Below are 7079 nucleotides of genomic sequence, written 5' to 3'. Positions count from 1 at the left end.
CAACGCTCATTGTTCATCCAATCGACCGGCTTCAGTTAGCAGCAGTAGCGAAGGAATTGCTCGATCGGGTTCAGTTAACAGCCATCGATCGATCACTCGGGTTCAGTAATGCGTAGCCTGCAGTGTAATCGCTCGGGTTCAGTTAGAGCCCAACACCTCGCTCGGGTTCAGTTAGAGCCATCGCCTCGCACACACGCGCGTACGTGTACGAGAGAAACGCGCATCGCTCGGCCCCCGACCTCCCATCATAACCGGGAACTCCCTGAAATTTTCCTTGCCCTCGCTTCTACCATGGTTTTTTCCGTCATGGACGGCCCAAAGAATGTCATGCAGCTGCGTCTCCGGCCCGCCCAGGACGAAAAGACCATTTTCTGTCATGATTTTTTGTCATAGAAGTAGGAGCCCACCACATCTATGATGATACCGGGTTTTGTCACAATTATCGTCATAGAAGTGTCATATGTATGACAGAAAAAAAATTCGTTCAGCCCAAAATGTCACGGATGTGTCTTTTTTTGTAGTGTAGGGAGTGCTCGACGATTATCATATCACACATCATCACTTCATCCTCAACTAGTCTCTATTTATTCTACAACTCCTGTTTCGAGTTACTAATCTTAGTAACCGAACAAGTATCAAATACCCAGGGATTACTACGAGCACCAGTAAGATACACATCAATAATATGTATATCAAATATACCTTTATTCATTTTGCCATCCTTCTTATCCGGCAAATATTTGGGGCAGTTCCACTTCCAGTGACCATTTCCTTTGCAGTAGAAGCACCCAGTTTCAGGCTTAGGTCCAGCTTTGGGCTTCTTCATGGGAGTGACAACTTGCTTGCCATTCTTCTTGAAGTTCCCTTTCTTTCCCTTTGCCCTTTTCTTGAAACTAGTGGTCTTGTTTAATTATCAACACTTGATGCTCTTTCTTGATTTCTACCTTCGTCGATTTCAGCATCATGAAGAGCTCGGGAATCATTTTCGCCATCCCTTGCATACTATAGTTCATCACTAAGTTCCAGTAACTTGGTGATGGTGACTAGAGAACTCTGACAATCACTATCTTATCTGGAAGATTAACTCCCACTTGATTCAAGTGATTGTAGTACCCAGACATTCTGAGTACATGCTCACTAGTTGAGAAATTTACCTCCATCTTTTAGGCAAAGTACTTGTTAGAGGTCTCATACCTCTTGACACGGCCATGAGTCAGAAATTCCAGTTTCAGCTCTTGGAACATCTCATATGCTCTATGATGTTTCAAAAACATTTTTGAAGTCCCAGTTCTAAGCCGTAAAGCATGGTGCCCTAAACTATCAAGTAGTCATCATATTGAGCTAGCCAAATGTTCATAACGTCTGCATTTGCTCCTACAATAGGTCTGTCACCTAGCGGTGCATCAAGGACATAATTCTTCTGTGCAGCAATGAGGATACACCTTAGATCATGGACCCGGTCCGCATCATTGCTGCTATCGTCTTTCTACTTAGTTTTCTCTAGGAACATATAAAAACATAGGGAAGCTATAATGCGAGCTATTGATCTACAACATAATTTGCAGAATACTATCAGGACTAAGTTCATGATAAATTAAAGTTCAATTAATCATAGTACTTAAGAACTCCTACTTAGATAGATATCCCTCTAGTCATCTAAATGATCACGTGATCCAAATCAACTAAACCATGTCCGATCATCACGTGAGTAGTTTTCAATGGTGAACATCACTATGTTGATCATATCTACTATATGATTCACGCTCGATCTTTCGGTCTCGAGTGTTCCGACGCCATATCTGCATATGCTAGGCTCGTCAAGTTTAACCCGAGTATTCTGCGTGTGCAAAACTGGCTTGCACCCGTTGTATCTGAACGTAGAGCTTATCACACCCGATCATCACGTGGTGTCTCGGCACGAAGAACTGTCGCAACGGTGCATACTCAGGGAGAACACTTATACCTTAAAATTTTAGTAAGGGATCATCTTATAATGCTACCACCAAACTAAGAAAAATAAGAATATAAAAGATAAACATCACATGCAATCAAAAAATATGTGACATGATATGGCCATCATCATCTTGTACCTTTGACCTCCATCTCCAAAGTACCATCATGATCTCCATCGTCACCGGCATGACACCATGATCTCCATCATCTTGATCTTTATCAACGTGTCATCACATGGTCGTCTCGCCAACAATTGCTTTTGCAACTATTGCTATCGCATAGCAATAAAGTAAAGCAATTATATGGTGCTTGCATCTTATGCAATGAAACAACCATAAGGCTCCTGCCAGTTGCAGATAACTTTAACAAAACATGATCATCTCATACAACACATCATGTCTTGACCATATCACATCACAACATGCCTTGCAAAAACAAGTTAAATGTCCTCTACTTTGTTGTTGCAAGTTTTACGTGGCTACTACGGGCTTAGCAAGAACCGTTCTTACCTATGCATCAAAACCACAACGATTTTTCGTCAAGTGTGTTGTTTTAACCTTCAACAAGGACCGGGCGTAGTCAAACTTGATTCAACTAAAGTTGGAGAAACAGACACCCACTAGCCACCTGTGTGCGAAGCATGTCGGTAGAACCAGTCTCATGAACGTGGTCACGTAATGTCGGTATGGGCTGCTTCATCCAACAATACCACCGAATCAAAGTAAGACGTTGCTGGTAAGCAGTATGACTATTATCGCCCACAACTCTTTGTGTTCTACTCATGCATAAAACATCTACGCATAGACCTGGCTCAGATGCCACTGTTGGGGAACGCAGTAATTTCAAAAAAAATCCTATGATCATGCAAGATCTATCTATGTGATGCATATATAGCAACGAGCAGGGAGAGTGTGTCCATATACCCTCGTAGACGGAAAGCGGAAGCGTTTAGTAACGCGGTTGATGTAGTTGAACATCTTTGCGATCTAACCAATCCAAGTACCGAACGTATGACACCTCCGCGTTCAGCACAAGTTCAGCTTGATGACATGCCTCGTGCTCTTGATCCAGTTGAAGACGAGGGTGAGTTCCGTCAGCACGACGGCATGGAGACGGTGATGATGATGTTACCGGCGTAGGGCTTCCCTAAGCACTACACTGATATTACCGAGGTGTGTAACTATGGAGGGGGAACTGTACACGGCTAAGAGAAATCATGGAGTGCCTTTGTGGTGCCCCCTGCCCACGTATATAAAGGAGGGAGGAAGAGGAGGCCAGCCTAGAGGGGGCGCGCCAAAGGGTGGAGTCCTACTTGGACTCCCGGTCCAAGTAGGATTCGCCCCCACCTTTTCTATTCCAACTAGGACAAGGAAGGGAAGGAGGAATAGGGGAGAAGGAAGGAGGGGGGGCACCACCCCTCCTAGTCCAATTCGGACCAGCCCATGGGGGGCGGGCGGCCACCCCTTGAGGCCCTTCTCTCCTTTCCCGTATGGCCGATGATACGTCTCCAACGTATCTATAATTTTTGATTGTTCCATGCTATTATATTATCTATTTTGGATGTTTAATGGGCTTTACTATGCACTTTTATATTATTTTTGGGACTAACCTATTAACCGGAGGCCCAGTCCAAATTGTTGTTTTTTGCCAATTTCAGTGTTTCGCAGAAAAGGAATATCAAACGGAGTCCAAACAGAATGAAACCTTCGGAGAGTTATTTTTGGAACAAACGCAATCCAGGAGACTTGGGGTGGACGTCAGGGAAGCAACGAGGTGGCCACGAGGGTCCAGGGTGTGCCCTACCCCCTGGGCGTGCCCCCACCCTCGTGGGCCCCTCGTGGCTCCCCTGACCGACTTCTTTTGCCTATATATACACATATACCCCAAAAACATCCAGGAGCATCATAGATCAGGAGTTCCTCTGCTGCAAGCCTCTGTAGCCACCATAAACCAATCGGGACCCTGTTCTGGCACCTTGCCGGAGGGGGGATCCATCACCGGTGGCCATCTTCATCATCCCGACATTCTCCATGACGAGGAGGGAGTAGTTCACCCTCGGGGATGAGGGTATGTACCAGTAGCTATGTGTTTGATCTCTCTCTCTCTCTCGTGTTCTTGTTTTGGCACATTCTTGATGTACCGTGAGCTTTACTATTATAGTTGGATCTTATGATGTTTCTCCTCCTCTACTCTCTTGTAATGGATTGAGTTTTCCCTTTGAAGTTATCTTATCAGATTGAGTCTTTAAAGATTTGAGAACACTTGATGTATGCATTGCATGTGCTTATATGTGGTGACAATGGGATATTCACGTGATCTACTTGATGTACGTTTTGGTGATCAACTTGTGGGTTCAGTGACCTTGTGAACTTATGCATAGGGGCTGGCACACGTTTTCGTCTTGACTCTTCGGTAGAAACTTTGGGGCAGATTGTGTGATGCATATCGTATAATCATGCCCACGGATACTTGAGGTGACATTGGAGTATCTATGTGACATTAGGGTTTTGGTTTATTTGTGTCTTAAGGTGTTATTCTATGATAGATCGAACGGAAAGAATAGCTTCGTGTTATTTTACTACTGACTCTTGAATAGATCGATCAGAAAGGATAACTTTGAGGTGGTTTCGGACCCTACAATAATCTCTTCGTTTGTTCTTTGCTATTAGTGACTTTAGAGTGACTCTTTGTTGCATGTTGAGGGGTAGTTATATGATCCAATTATGTTATTATTGTTGAGAGAACTTGAACTAGTGAAAGTATGAACCTTAGGCCTTGTTTCCTAGCATTGCAATACCGTTTACGCTCACTTTTATCATTAGTTACCTTGCTATTTTTATATTTTCAGATTACAAAAACCTATATCTACCATCCATATTGCACTTGTATCACCATCTCTTCGCCGAACTAGTGCACCTATACAATTTGCCATTGTATTGGGTGTGTTGGGGACACAAGAGACTCTTTGTTATTTGGTTGTAGGGTTGTTTGAGAGAGACCATCTTCATCCTACGCCTCCCACGGATTGATAAACCTTAGGTCATCCACTTGAGGGAAATTTGCTACTGTCCTACAAACCTCTACACTTGGAGGCCCAACAACGTCTACAAGAAGAAGGTTGTGTAGTAGACATCAAGCTCTTTTCTGGCGCCGTTGCCGGGGAGCTGAGTGCTTGAAGGTATATCTTTAGATCTTGCAATCAAATCTTTTTGTTTCTTGTTTTATCATCAGTTTAGTCTATAAAAGAAAATTACAAAAAAATGGAATTGAGGGTGCCTCATATGCTTCATCTTTTTAATTTCTTCTGTGAAAATAAGGATTCCGAAAATTGTGCTCAAGTACTAGAAGAAGAATTACACAGAATGCTTGGCATAAAATATGTGAATGATGAGCATGATTGCAATGTTGTTAGTACGAATTCTTTGAATACCCATGATGCTAATGATATGCAAAGCCACAAGCTTGGGGATGCTATGTTTGATGAATATGATATATTTTGTCCCCCAAGTTTTGATGAGCAAATTTATGATGATTATTGTGATGATACGTATTCCATAAAGAATAAGAATAACCATGAAACTTGTCATCATGATTTTAATTTTCAATTGGATTATGCTTCACATGATAGTTATTTTGTTGAATTTGCTCCCACTACTATTCATTAGAAGAAATTTGCTTATGTGGAGAGTAATAAAAATTCTATGCTTGTGCATCATGTAAAGAATGATTTATGTGATAGTTATATTGTTGAATTCATTCATGATGCTACTTAAGATTATTATGAGAGAGGAACATGTGCTCTTACATATCGCAATAATATCAAATTTCCTCTCTATGTGTTGAAAATCTTGAAGCTATGCTTGTTTTACAGCTATGCTAGTTGATTCTTGTTCCCATAAGTTGTTTGCTCACAAAATCCCTATGCATAGGAAGTGGGTTAGGCTTAAATGTGCTAGTCATATGGTTCATGATGCTCCCGTTATGTTCCAATTCTTCTCTTTTATGTGAGCATCATTGTCATCATCATGCCTAGCTAGAAAGGCATTAAAGAAAAGCGCTTGTTGGGAGACAACCAAATATTTACCATTACTGTTTTTGTGTGTCCACATGATTATGCTACTGTAGTCATCATGTTTTATAGCTTTTGTTTCAATAAAGTGCCAAGTAAGACCTTTAGGATAGCTTACGGTGATAGTTGTGTTGATCCTGCTGAAAATCAGAAACTTTTATGCCCAGTAAATTAGTTTTGACAATTCACAGAAACGTGATTTTGATCTGATTGCTTTTGCTATGGATTGGCACACAAATTTCGCAGGTTTTCCTAATTTTGTAGGAGTTTTGGAGTTACAGAAGTATTCGAGAGTTACAGTTTACTACAGACTGTTCTGTTTTTGACAGATTCTGTTTTCTATGTGTTGTTTGCTTATTTTGATGAATCTATGAGTAGTATCGGATGGTATGAACCATAGAGAAGTTGCAATACAGTAGATATTACACCAATATGAATTTAGAATGAGTTCACAACAGTACCTAAGTGGTGGTTTTATTTTCTTATACTAATGGAGCTTACGAGTTTTCTGTTGAGTTTTGTGTTGTGAAGTTTTCAAGTTTTGGGTGAAGTTTCGATGGACTACGGGATAAGGAGTGGCAAGAGACTAAGCTTGGGGATTCCCAAGGCACCCCAAGGCAATATTCAAGGACAACCAAGAGCCTAAGCTTGGGGATGCCCCGGATGGCATCCCCTCTTTTGTCTTCGTTCATCGGTAACTTTACTTGGAGCTATATTTTTATTCACCACATGATATGTGTTTTGCTTGGAGAGTCATTTTGTTAGTATTTGCTTGCTGTTATTTATAATAATGTTTTGCATCTCTATTTTCAATAAAAAAAGTCAAGGATAGCCTTTACCATGCTTATTTTGCAAGTATACTTGTTGCTGTTTGAAAACAGAAAGTTTATCGATGTTGCAAAAATTCCCTAGAAAATTCAGAATATGATAAATTGTTGAAACATTTTGCAAAATAAGATATGATAAATTTTATACAGTTTAGTATTTTTCTCATAATTTGTGGAGTTAGGGAAGTATGATGAATCTTGCATTCTTTACATACTATACTATTTTGGCA

This window comes from Triticum dicoccoides, chromosome 5B (assembly GCF_002162155.2).
Source record: "Triticum dicoccoides isolate Atlit2015 ecotype Zavitan chromosome 5B, WEW_v2.0, whole genome shotgun sequence".
In the NCBI taxonomy this organism is placed as follows: Eukaryota; Viridiplantae; Streptophyta; class Magnoliopsida; order Poales; family Poaceae; genus Triticum; species Triticum dicoccoides.
This window is presented reverse-complemented; position numbering follows the sequence as displayed.